The sequence below is a fragment of the Diuraphis noxia genome, unplaced genomic scaffold (assembly GCF_037042655.1).
Source record: "Diuraphis noxia isolate RWA-SAM2 unplaced genomic scaffold, SU_Dnox_SAM2 contig0002, whole genome shotgun sequence".
Lineage (NCBI taxonomy): Eukaryota > Metazoa > Arthropoda > Insecta > Hemiptera > Aphididae > Diuraphis > Diuraphis noxia.
In genome coordinates, this window is record NW_028301712.1 from 50,223,092 (window position 1) to 50,237,774 (window position 14,683).

A 14,683-nucleotide genomic window follows, 5' to 3' on the forward strand; every position below is an offset into this window, starting at 1 on the left:
GATGACAATCGTTTTGCTATTTAATTTGATTGAAACACGACAATTTATTAAACTCACCATTGATTAATCAAATATAATAATATTAAGTATGTAAAAATTTAAAAGATTTGAATTATGAATGAATATTATTGAAGATCCTATAAGACATTAATTTAGGCCGATTTTGATTTTACGAAAAGTTTTACTTAGAATTTGACTCTCGCTAGTTTCAGGGTTTTTTAGAGTTCCATCATATTATATTATCTAATTATATCTGGCATAGCATTCCTCTTATAGTTTTTCAAACGTGGCTGATATAATACATGTATAGATATTTTCAGTGGTGTAACTTTTTAAAAATCTAGATAGAGGCGCTTTTTTTCACTATAATTAAAACTATATAACCTAATTACACAAGTCTTATTAAGACATATTTTATGGCTTAAAATTAATTTGTAAATACACATATATCATTAAAAAATATTAAGTATTTAGTTACCTTGGTATAATAGTTAATAAAAAAGGATAGTATAATTTGTACGAATATGATGAAAAATATGATGACAATAATTCTGTAATCATAATTTATCACATAATTGTATTGGGTTTTTTTTTTGTAGCTCGGATAATACGAAAACGTTGATAATACCTCAACATATAATATTAAACAACAGCTGACACGTGAAGTAAATGAATATCAGTAATAGTTAGTCTTGCTATCTTATAAATCTATCTTGAATGTTGCATTCTTTCTTTATTTTAGAAGATTTGATTATTTGTAGGTACTGAAGTTGTCATACCTGGATAGAGAGAGGAAACTTTATTCTAAGCTTTGTGATAAAATTCCATGGGGGCAAGTTGCCCGCATCCCTGTCGTTTTACTTACTGGGTATGATATTGGAATGAGCGTACTCATATTATTTAGGTCACGCCATGTTTTAAACTTCAATCTTTTTTTAGAAGACAAAACCAAAACGCTGACCTACACTGCGATCCGGACAGCCAGACTATAAGTTTTGAACACTGCAGTGGCCCTTTGGTTAAAGTTTCTCATTCCTGGTTTATAGGTATAAGTACCTCAACACAATTACGTACATATTGTAATACAAAAGTTCCGATCAGCGACCGATTGGTTGACATGTAGGTACCTATCGACTCTTGGTGGGTGTGTATGTGTGGCGTGGGGAGTGGGTGGTCGGGGGTCTGTTTCGCGCAAGAGTATCCTGCACGGCGCGTTGGATACTATATATATTGCATACGTGACGCGGTTTATCAAAGAGGCAGACGACGGACACGGAAACCGTTCTCTCCGTCCGTCTGTCCTACATATCGGGATGCGTGCGACCGCAAAAACCGCCGTATGCCCATCTTTGACGACCCCACATGTGTGCACCGCGGATCCTTGACCCCGGACAGTCTGTGGCACGGCTTATAGTTTTTTCTTTTTTTTTTCACTCGTGCAGCTGTATACCATTATTGTTACTATTATTATTGCCATCGTCGTCGTCGTCGTCTTCGCGAATTTTTTCTTTCCCCTCCTTCCACCATATATAATATATTAATATACAAACGCATATACCTAGGTACAATAATGTGCTGGTACCTATATCGCACCGTGGTCGTGTAGAGGAGGGGATCTCGAAGTGGAGATATCACGTGGCGGAGCAGCTTTTGTGCCGGGGGATAAGTCGCTAGGTGTTTTTCGTTCCCACGTCACTACGCTGCCGATGAAAATAACAACAACAATAATGAAAAAAAAAAATTGCAAATACCCTCGCGCCATCGGCTACCATAGTATATACATTTAGGTATATATGTATAGTGTGGGCGTGCCACCACGTCTTCGCGGACACATATCTATATATACGTGAGCGTGATGTATATATATCCTGTAGCAGTTTAGCGTATATATAAGTACGGATTACACACACACACACACATACACGTATAATATGTACATTATATACGCGTACGCATACATGTTTTGTAATGCACCATCGCCTAGGGCGGGGTGGCTCGACCGGCGGCGGCGGTAGCGCAGAGAGAGGCCAAGATGATGGGAATATTTTGTCGTTTGCCTATGTATGGGGGCTACGCGTACAGCTACTACAGCAGTCCGGTTGTGCTCTCAAACGCCGACTATGGCAAGTGGCTCTCTTCACTTTACCACGCGGCCTATACAGAGTGGGTTTTTGTATTGTGTATATTATGACATGTATGCCCAACATTGTGGGTAACCTCGGTGGCCTCCGACGACGACGACGACAACGACGACGACTAGTCGGCGCGCTGTGACTAGACCTGTCGACGATCAGTAACGTCGTCAACCGGCTGACATTAATCGCGCAGGTGTGCGACGGCGACGGACGCGAGAGACGGTAGCCGCGTATATATCATAGGTGGCCCGGGGCAGTTATATATATATATACTACACACGTACACTTAGCTATATATATATATAACAATATCGTGTCATATAATATATACGAATATGATGTAGATATAAATGCAGCACAACGTGCATTACATGCATAACAAATACCGGCTATGTGGTTTATGTATGCGTGGATGCTGCGGAGTTCAGCTTTTCGATACCCATCCCTGCAGCGACATCCACCTAACGCCGGGGGATACCCCGCGGACAATCGTCGTTTATCGACTTTATCATAATTATATAATAATATGATAATAACCATGCATTGTACTGTACAAAAAAGTTCTAAGAAATAATATTGTGACAACCAACACGAAAGCTAGTTTTTACAATTTAAGATGAATAGAAGAGGCTGCGTAACAAAAGAAAAAAACATACAAATAAGCCTGAATATTTACATATTAGTGATGGTGAGATAGAAAAGTGTCCATATTATAATGGTAAGTTTCTCAAAATTGAAAATGGGAATTCTGTTTGAACTGTTTAAAGACACTGGGATAAATTTGGATTATTTAATACATTTAAAGACACTATAAATTATTATAATTACACGTGGTAAACAACATTTTCAATTTTCATGATTTAAATATTGTTGGGAATCATGATTAAGTGCAGCAAACTGAGATGGAATTAATTGAAAATATTGTAATTGATGGGGCATTACATATTTGTTTGTTATTCTTGATTTGTCATTCAGATAATTTATACTAGCCGAGTTATATTAACTTATTCATACTAGCAAAAAAAAAAAAATATATTGAATGGAGGTTGGTGAATGAAGCGAAAGAGCCCCTTGTTTTGATATAACTTAATATAGTATGCAGTAGATATTATGTAGACATAAAGGTATCGCAATAATCATATTAAAAAGTATAATATTTTATATGGGTCGTGAGCGCAGACGAATAACTGCTGCCGCAAAGTTAATATAATATTATTATGTGCGCTTATTTAACTATCGTACACGCTGGTATGAATATGAGACAGTGTTAACAACAACAACATAATAATAAACGACTGAAAACACGACCGGTGTACAGCCTATTACTTATATAGGTACTTATAATAATAATAATATAATAATCGAATAACAAAATGTATTATTTATGATCGAATAGTAGTTCTGAATTATACACCTATATTAGCATTCACGCACAATTTTTCAAAGAACGGACATATTATTCTACACGGATATAACCTGATGATCTCATTAAATTATTACTCAGGAACACGTATCATATAAGAAGCTTGTGAATTTTAAGTTCCGATTATCGGTCACGTGCGATGATGCGTTTTTAAATTGTTGTCACTATTTCTCGCCACTTTAGAAAATACCTTTGGTGAAAATGTTAATTTTGACATACAGATCTTAGTTTTTAAATTTATATTTTTGATAACGACACTCCAAAACATATACGTTTAATATATCGTGATTTGCAACAGTTTGCCGGAATGTTAAAGTGGTTGCTTGCCATAAAATATTCGTCATAATTAACACAAAATGAAGACATTTAAAAAAAAAATTGGCTTTAGCAACGTAAAACATAATAATAATAAATAAGGAATTCCTATCTATTCCCGTACTTCAGAAAAGTTAAGCATAGTTCAAATTACTAAAAACGAATAGCTATAAACTGGTTGGAAAGTTATAAGCATAAACGTTGTTTCATACGGTGTGTTAATCGCTTTATCTTAAAAAAAAATCAATACTGGTTTTAAATAAATACATTTCTAAGCAGTGTAATAATTATAATACGTATTGTAATAAAAATATTTAATTCGAGTTATAATAAGTAATGGGAGCAATAAATAAAATATTGGATGTGTAGCATTATTGTCTAACTATGAGATCAAAATATATTATCTTTGTTATATATCTGTTCATTATATTATAAACACAAAGTACATAAATATAGTTACATCGTATTTCCCTGCATAAATGAGTATTCCATCATAACGATATATAAAATTAATTTTTAAAGACATAATTGTTTATTATCTGAAGCTCAGATGATGTCGAAGCTGGCAAAATTTTGTTTTTACAAAAACTGTCTGTTATGAGAAACTAATTTAGGTTTTAATTTGTGATTCAATTAAATTTGTATATGTTATCAATCGTATGAGTGTTTCACTGGAACGGCACGTTTTCTGTTTGAAATCAATTATTATACTTATATCTATTAGTATTTATAGTTATATGCTTGATGCTTATCCGACAATATCAAAAGGGTTATTATAATAAACTAATAAATATTTAACTATAAATAATAGTAATAATAATAACGGTATTATAATTATAATCTATACATGGCAATGTGATTGTTATAATCAAACCTGCAGGCTGCCGCGGTGAAATGATGTTTTCTCTTAGCGAAAATAACATAATAATATAATGCTATAACGACGACGATGACATTCCATGACGGTTGTACCTACTCCACTGCGACTTCTAAGACGTTCGTGACTTTAAAGTTACGGATTACTCGTTTAGCCGTTTAGCGTGTCATCTCTTCGCGCCACACGGCGCCGCTCGTGTATCCCGGTCGGTTCGAAAACGTATATACCCATAACCTATGTAGATTGGAGGTGGGTAGTTAATACGACGCGGTCTGCCTTAAACGAGTACAAATCGTGTTTGAAACCCACGGGACGGTGATTGCACGACGATTTTTGACAGATCGAACGCGCATTGTGTATAATATGCCTTATTATAATATACTCAGCTGACGTAAACCTAACCAGTTATTTTCGTTTACGACATGCGTATAATATTATGGTGTAGGTACGTCAAAATATAATATATTATAATAGTATAATAATATTATAGGTAACACGTAATACTTAAATCCCTATACTTGCGACATCACAGACGGTATTGTTATCGACTTTGTTTACTCTGCGTCGGTGAGGCGAAAACGGATATTTACAAGGATAATGCTCAATCAGTGTTTAATCAGGGGCGTTTGCATACAATAATCGTCATTAATGCACTTATTATTGTGTGGTATATTATAATTCGCGGTTTGTATACAAGTTTATAATGAATACGCCCATACATATATATATATACAAGGTAATAAAATAAATCGCACGCTGTATTCAAGCCGGTACCAGCTATACAGTATAAATATTATAATTTAATAAAATCTATGTATAGACCCTTGCATTTAAGGTCATATTATTTGAAATGACAACCAATACCGTAAATAGAAGCGTTAACAATAACTCACGGGTGACATTATGTTGCGAAAAGAAACATCAGGTGATTACGTGTGGAGAACGGACATTATAATATGACGTATTAAGACATTGATAATTAATTCACGATGGTCGTCGATGACAACCCACAGATGTAAAATAATATGTGAGACTACATAATCTTATTTAGTCCATTTATCTTCGCAGATTTTCGGAGCACGTAAAATATTTACTATATTATTATAATGTTTATAGAGGTTTAGACGGCTGCACGTTTATACTTCTGATTCGTATGTGGACTATCGTATGGACATAACGGTTTACGTATTACAAAATGTACGACGGATTTTTGACTAAAATAGTGATGATCGTACGTCTTACCGATCCGCAGGGAGGACTTTGCACGGGCGTTTGGATAGAGTTCAAAAAGGGCATCGGATACATGATAGATATAGGTATAGCAGATATAGGTACAACACCGCGGTAATAGTAATTTTGTGTATTTACTTATAGTTCTCCGATGATAAAACAACATGCGACTTATGTGTTTTTCTTCGTTTGGCGAGTAAACAATCCGTGGGCATTAGATAGAGCATGTACCCCACGAAAATAGAAGCTCACTGGTTGGGTGGGTGGGAGACAGACAGTGCGTCATCAGCACCTGTTCCCGTCCACACCACGTCTATAATTATATAAGCAGACCATTTGGGAGACAAAACGTTATCGCAGCAAAAATACCGCGACAGCCGCTTCGCGTTTACCCCGTCGAACAGTTCTGGGGGTGCTTGAGGTGTGCAGCGGTGGAGTGTAGTGATGGTGTGCACCCTATGCACGGCGTATCAGTTTAAAATTAGATCTCGGGACGTCGTATTCGTATGATATTATTATTATGTTATTTCAAGCCGGTCGTCTCGCGTTGTCTCGGTAATTATAATAATATATACGTCATGCTCGGCGGGCACGTTGAAAAGCAAACAAAAATACGTCATCTATTCACGAATCGCGCCGTATCTATTATTACATATACGGACGTGTAGAGTACGTGCACGAACATCAGCGGTGATCGTAGTATTTGTTGTCATTAATAATATTGTTATAGCATGATATAATATTATGATTAAATGTCGATAAGTGTTTAACGATTGAAATACCATCAGAGTACCCGCGGAGGGATAAAATTACACGCGAACACGCTGATGCTGCGCGGAATCAAGCGGGAAACCCCGTCGGACCGTTTTTGGACCCGTTTCAATAATAGAGCGCCTATGCCGGACACGGCTGCAATACGAAATACAATAATAATAATTATTATTATTACTATAAACATTATCCGTGCGTTGATAAAATAAATAGAAAACCGTATATACACGCGCGGACGCCGTCGTCCTTGCTATATATATTTATCAATTTTTTTTTTTTCTTGGCACCGCACTCAGACGGTATACCTACCCGACTGCTCTGTGCACTGTGCATAATATAATATAACTCGGTGACTCATTCACGCGGTGCACGGCACACTATACATATATTATTATTATTATACTCCCTCCCACAGTCGTCTCGCCCGCTCACGACTCGGCGTGCGCCAAACAATCCGTGTTTTATTGCCGTCGGCCGTTTCCTAATTCGCGAGCGACGACGGACGCGTGAATATTTTCCGATTGCCTCGCGCGCGACTTCCTGCGCCCGTTCTTCACGCCATTCACCCGCCCCACTGCGCATCCAAATTCATACCACGAGCCTCAGAACCGAAGTGTCAATAGTATTATCGCGGTTAACGTCGTAAAGTCGTCTCATTTCTGCACACACACACACACACACCGTGGACGCGCGAAAGTGAACGTCATCGTAAATGTCAAAATGTATATCATAATGATAACATAAAAGGTCATCAATGTTAATTATTGAAAAATTTGAGTGTTATAAATACATACTGCAGCATGTACAACGAATATTAATTAATAATAATAAATCGGTCATACCACGCTGGTCGCGGTTATTATTATTATTATTTTTTTATATTTTCTCAAGGAATACACGTCGCCGTGCGAAGCGGTCGCGCACAAATGGATTTTTTATGATCTAGAAACGCGCAGTCGTCGTCCACCGGCCGAGTTTCTTGCATATAAGCGCTCGTATAATTTACGTTAATTCGTTCATTTAAACGCGACCGAATTTCTGTGTGACGGTTTGAATGACTCTACTATACCTAGCTACGCAATAGTCCGTCTGCGATGTCAGTTCGCAGTCAAGATATAAGTATAACTTACTAATCGTGATTAACACCCCTATCCTTCCCCTTGCCGGGCTTGCCGATCATACTCTTAAGTAACATTTTATTATGATGGCGAACAGTAATGTGGTAGTAACAGATGAAAATAACACCATAAAAATTAAAAACATATTTTTAAATACCTTGTCATTTTGATGAAAATATTGAAATACGCAATATTATTTAATTTAAACCATTTGTTTTAATGAAATATAGCATGTCGTTATAAAGATGAGGAAAATATTTTCATATTATTGGAATCTCCTTAAGTAGATATTTTATATCTACTATTTTTCATTTTTCATTCTTTATTTTTATTTTTATTTGTTTTAATTTGATTGGATAGAATGTGTTAGTGTTGTAAAAATTGTTTTTCCTGAACAGGTTAGTTTTTAAATATGAATATTTAAATACGTTATGCGTATGAGCGTTGGAGGAAAATGTTCGAATAAATTTTAGAATTCAATGTCTTTTTATAGTTTATATAAATCATCATCGTCGACAATATCTATATTATAGTGTCAATATCTGTGAACGGCTACGAAGTTGTTTATATGAACAAGGTATGATAGTACTTGCACGTGCAGAATATTCACATTTCACAGAACGAAATCACTAGCGTTTCAAATATCAAAGGTAGCTATAAGTAGTAGTATACCTTTATAATACAGTAACGTAAAATAAATATTATTGTTCACCAAATAAAAATAAACGGTATACGTGGTTCTGTTAAATTACTGTTTCGACCTACTATAACGGGTCCCGACAAAATATAGTTCCGACTCAATGCGTCCTATGAAAATATAAGTAAAACGACGTTATAGAACAGCGGTTCCCAACCTGTACACCGCGATGCCATTTAAGGGGCAACACGGGTCATCCGAGTATGAATAAAATTATTAAATTATATATTTAAAATTGATTGTATAGTTAAAAGGAAAAAAAACTGTTTTACGTACAAAATTACTTAGCATACTATCTGTATATCTAATATTAAATACAGTGTTTCTAATATGTGTCGAATAATTCATAAATAGATAAAAACAGATAAAAATATTGCCTAACTTTCCAAAAATAAGCAGCCTCAAAAATCGCATTAATTATTAGTTTTTCAGTATTGAAACAGAATTTTTTATTTTTACTATCAACTATAAAATTATAATTTGTTAATAATATGTTCAATAAAATTATTTAAATCAGTTATGAATGAAAACAAGTGTTTATTTTTATCACGTTCCTCGTGATATTCACAGAAGGGTACCTAACAAAATTGGTACAAACAAAAGTGCACGGCCGGCTAAAAAGGTTGGGAACCGCTGTTATAGAGAATATTATTATAGTATTGTCGTCGCGCTGCGCTGGCGTTTTCTTTGTGAAACTGACTAAACCGTGCTATCCTACGTTACTTTAATGCGTTTTATTATATACTATTTTTAAGTGAGCCTTTGGACAAAACATAATACAAATCTGCGTACAGATTTTACTATTTTAGGGGCATTTATGATTTTGTATGTTAATTATTAAAATGTATCTATACCTATTATAAACCAGCGGTTAATGAGTGACTTCTTTCCTCAAAGTTTGTCCAATTATTTTTATTTGTCCTTTGGTATAATCAATACTTAATAGATATACAATTTGTATATATTCTTACAAAAAATATGTGTATAGTATAATACTAAATACTATATTAGTATTGTATAATCGGAATAAAAAAGAAATGTGATGTGATTCTGAACTAGATGGAGATTGTATGTTTTATATTGCGGGTGTAATTGCTTTATATTACAAATTGTATCACACCAGAATAATTTAATATGAGTACGAATTATTTAGCGAACTATTTTCATAATATTGTAATAATTTAACTAGAAACTTCAACCTCCACCTTGGGAAGCATAATATTATAATATTTTTGGAGTATCCATCATACAGGTGGTATGCTACAAAATATATTATAAACATTTAACAACCGGTTTCTAAGTGTTCTATATATTTTACTATAAAAAAAAAATAGTTAACAAGTAAAGACGATAGATTTGTCATATTACCAATATTATTTACCTTTGATTTTTTGGAAAGTGTATGTAATTTATACACACATACCATATTTCACTCCAGAACAGTAGATATTGTAATTTTTAACTGCAAAATAAATTTATCTAGTTATCACTAATAATGATATTACGATCCCAAAATAATATTTGAGTATTAGTAGATAATATGCTATTTTAATGAATCATTACCTTTGATGATGTATTATTGAAATCCGAAAAGAATTTTTCAAAAAAAAAATTTTATTATTCAATTGAATGTTTTATTTTTCATTTTTATTATTTATCTATCTGTATTTTTTATGTATTTTCAAAATAATATATATTAAAATACTGTTTGAACTGAAAACAATCAAATAACTATCGTGTTCAATACATTTAAAAGTTAAAACACATTTAGCTTAAAAATAATTTTAATCAAACTTTTAAATTTAATACTACGATACTAAACATAAAATAGATTTATCGATTTAAATTTGCTTTTAAAACGTAATATATAATACGGTAGTATATATATATATATATATATATACATATGTGTGTGTGTGTGTGTGTGTATACAATCCCTGGATTCTGGTTTATTATAGGCTATCAGCCTATAACATTCAAATACAAATACATTCTAGACATTTTTTAATATTTTTTTTATAAAAGTAAAGATGATAAAAATGCGTATAGAAAATTCACTAATTTGGGTAAGGTTAGATTAGATTAGGGTATAATCTAGGATCTAGGCTATGAATTATTTGTTTTCTTAACCATACATTTTAATCAAATACCATAAAAATATCACTAAGTATCGAAAGCAATTAATTAAAAGACAATTTACACTGTGTACAGCGACTGATGATCATTACATACCTATTTGGTTTATTTATACGTATAAATGTTATCTATTGACTATTGGATATGGTAAAGTAATAATAAATGAATTAATATTATACTTGCGTATATATTATGATGTGAATAGATATTTTTCTCCACAATATTTTCTTAACCAGTAATTAAAAAACCGTCTGCGGCATCAAAAAGAATAGTTATAATGGAAATCAGAGCGTTTTTAGTGATACGTCATCAAGGCCGTCAATATTACCCTGTGCATTAAAACACACATATTATACAACATTTAATGTACCTACCTATACAGAAAAGTATATTATACGATGTGAGCGAGACGACAACGATAATAATTAGAAGAAGTGTATAATATAATGAGATAAGAAAAATAATGCATACGACGAGCGTGGCTACTTAACGTGTGTACGAATGTTTGGGATTCCAGAGACATCGCACTGTGAGCACGTGCCAGACTGAGAACCAAGAACCGAGTAGAAGTAGAAGACCGACTGTAACTATACAACACAACGTCTGTCCGGTTGCAAATCTCTGTCGGCGTCCAGCTTTGTTGTGTTCTGATCACCTTATTATATCGTCAATATTATAAATTTATAATATAATTCATAGCGGGCAGTTTTAGTATTTCAAAAATTTCACTTGAATATTTAATTCTTCTTGCTGTTTTCTAAAACAATTTTAGATACGATAAAGATTTAAAAAAGGATGGTAAGTAAGTGGATGTCGCTCTGCAGTACAGTAGGTTACAAGTGGATTACTGTAATGGATGGTATTAAATTTGAATCTAATGATGTAATATCATTGTGTACGAAAAACGATTCTGAATGGAGACGGTTTATCAGTCTAGGATATGTTATACTATTTTAATTATATTGTTAAATTTCAAAAAAAAAAAAAAACGTCGTCCGTAATAAATTATTTAATATTGTAAAATCGTAAAATCGAACATTTTTTCCAACCTAACCTAACAAATGTACCTCTCTAATGTACCAGCTGAAGAACATTACCTTTCAGAAAAAATGCTACACTTGATACTTTTGAGCAAGTTTATAGGGAGGAAAAGTGTTTACAGAATAAAAAAGAAAAAGAAATAAACATCATTGTAAAACAATACATTTCTCACTCCGCTCAGAATCTAAAACAATATAACAATGAATATGTATGCTGAAAAAAGATACTACCCAGTGAAATAAAATGTTTTACCAATTTTCATGAAGATCCACCTCCACGACGTATGTCCTCATTATGTTCGTGGAACTCATTCAGCTGTATACCTGTGAAGTTTTTACTTTGTATATGAAAAGTGCCAGCAGACAGAAACCACTAGCTACCACATAGATCGCAATTGTTCAAAAGAAATTCGGATATTATCTAAAGTATTATATAGATATCGATACCATTTTTATTACAATATCTCTGATATCATTTTAAGTATATCTTTATCATAAATTCATACTCCGGGCTTGGTTATATCCACGAATACGTATTTGCACCGTTTTCTCAAAATGTAATTGCCGAGATCTAGAGAGTCGATGATGTTGAAACCGCAAGCTTTTATTAGACTCTCTAGTTTTCGAAAACCCATAATGTTGCTCAATGCGAAAATAAAATGCAATTTAATATTATATTTTATAATCGAGTTGGACGTTGCACTATATTTACGTGCAGTACTCGTCTAACAAAATATTGTACCTACACAGGTATACGTATCGGCCCGCACACAATATTCTGCACTACTACGTACGATCGCGACCCTGTAATTTATTCCGCACCAAAAAATTATACCGATTGTGTTCATTTGTTGCAGTTTTTTTTTCTCTCCGTTTCGCTGTACCGGCCTCGTTTTATAATTTTATATACGAGATTCCTTAGTGTCGTGTAGTCGTCGTCGTAGTTTTTTCCCTTCTGCTCATACATATTATTATATCTATACGTATATATATATATATATATGCTTATATGTGTGTAGTATTTATGCGCCCGACATATGATTATCATCCTTCGTCGTCGTCTGTCAATCGTCTGCTGGTGCTAGTGCTGCCGGCCTCGTATGCTGCGGTGCAGAGGTCTTGTATATACGTATACATTATACACACACACACATATATATATATATATATATACTTATTATATACATTATACGCATTATATCATATATATTATTATAACTTGTATACGAACCGGCATCGATGGACGAGTATAAACGCCACCGCCGCCTTTTCCACGCTTTTATACGCCTCTATTAACATTTTTCGTTGGTATATACGACCCGTATACGCGCGCTCAGACACGAAAAATACCTTTGACGGCGGCACATTATTCTATTATACGTTAAATTATGTATATATATATAATAAAATATATTATATAATATAATAATATATATTGTATATTATATTATTGTCGTTGTCGTTGTCCCACTATAGCGATGGCGGCGAGAGGAGATTATTATTATGCGATTTAGATTTATGCGGTCGCGTCTGCGCGCAAACTGCTCGCACGCATACACAACCCTGACCGCGCCGTCGCCGAGATCATTTTAATGACGGCGTGCCCGGGCTAGACGACAGATGCCAATCAAATGTGTATACGTTCTTAAATCATTTGCCCGAGACCGAGGGAATGCCGGACATTTTTGGTCTGAACGGCGGCCTTGGAATTATATATATATATACGCCGTCGTCGATTTGCGGTGTATATACGCGACATATCGACGACGAACGATATTAAGTGTTTCCTTGCATGTGTGAATATATATATTATGTATACGTATGTTTACGTATTATCGCCTATAGTCTATACAAACGAGCAAAAAATAAATGAAAATTACCGATACCCACTGATGGTTTTGATACCTCAGAAGGAAACATTACGGATATTGCAATTTATTGGTACTCTAATCGGTACCACCCACCTGTACTGCTCCGAAACTATATCAAGAACGATTTTTAATTTCCCCTCGCGGAGCCGTTAGCCACCAGCATGCCGAAAGCATTAAGTGAGCTGCTTCTTCTGAAATGCATAATATCCCCCCCCCCGACTTAAGCACAGCACTGCGCAACATCAACAAAATAATATAAAACGGTAGAATAATTAAAAATATTCAATATGAATTTTGGTTGATGGAGTCTTTTCAAGTTGCACTCACCACACTTTATATAAACGCATCAATGTCTTATTTTGACACTAATTCCACAGGACGGCGGCAAAAATATTACGTCTGTAGTTCAAATGTTTGACAAAAGACTCTGTATATATTACCGGGTTGGCTTATTATGCATTTACGTCGATAACCGCCAATGAGCCGTAATTTATAGTGCACCTATATATTGTATTATAGATACCTATAATGTATATTTTACATGGCACAGACTACTTATGCGTCCCGGACGAATCGTTACATTATATCATTATAATATATATATATGCGATATCAATAAGTGGTGAACGTTTGCTTGGGGAGGGTTTCCGAGACAATACCACTGGCAGCGTACTGCCCACGGCTGAAGCCATGACGTAGTGTACACTTGTGAGTGAGTATTTATACATAAACATTTATTATAATATGCTAGTGCACGCGTTATTATACATCGATATCAAAATATATAGTGCTGTGTATACAATCGTTTAATTGCGTCTGCCGTCAGTATCCGATCGAGTATATGTATGTACACGTAGGTCGTATTATATACGTATAGGCAATCGTAAATAACCGTTTGTACAAATGGGTCTCATATTATACGTATATATATATATATATATATATATGCAACTCAGACTTGTAGTGTGTACCTATATAGTGTTAAATGTGTGTGTGTGTGTGTGTGTGTGTGTGTGTGTGTGTGTGTGTGTGTGTGTGTGTGTGTGTGTGTGTGTGTGTGTGTGTGTGTG

At 34.3% G+C, this 14,683-nt stretch overlaps 1 protein-coding gene across 4 annotated transcripts in view; it reads right to left on the minus strand.

Annotated features, from left to right (window-relative positions):
• Positions 1–14,683, minus strand: part of LOC107166685 (membrane-bound neuregulin protein vein) — a 63,001-nt gene that overhangs the window by 15,706 nt on the left and 32,612 nt on the right. The gene's annotated exons all lie outside the window — the stretch shown is intronic.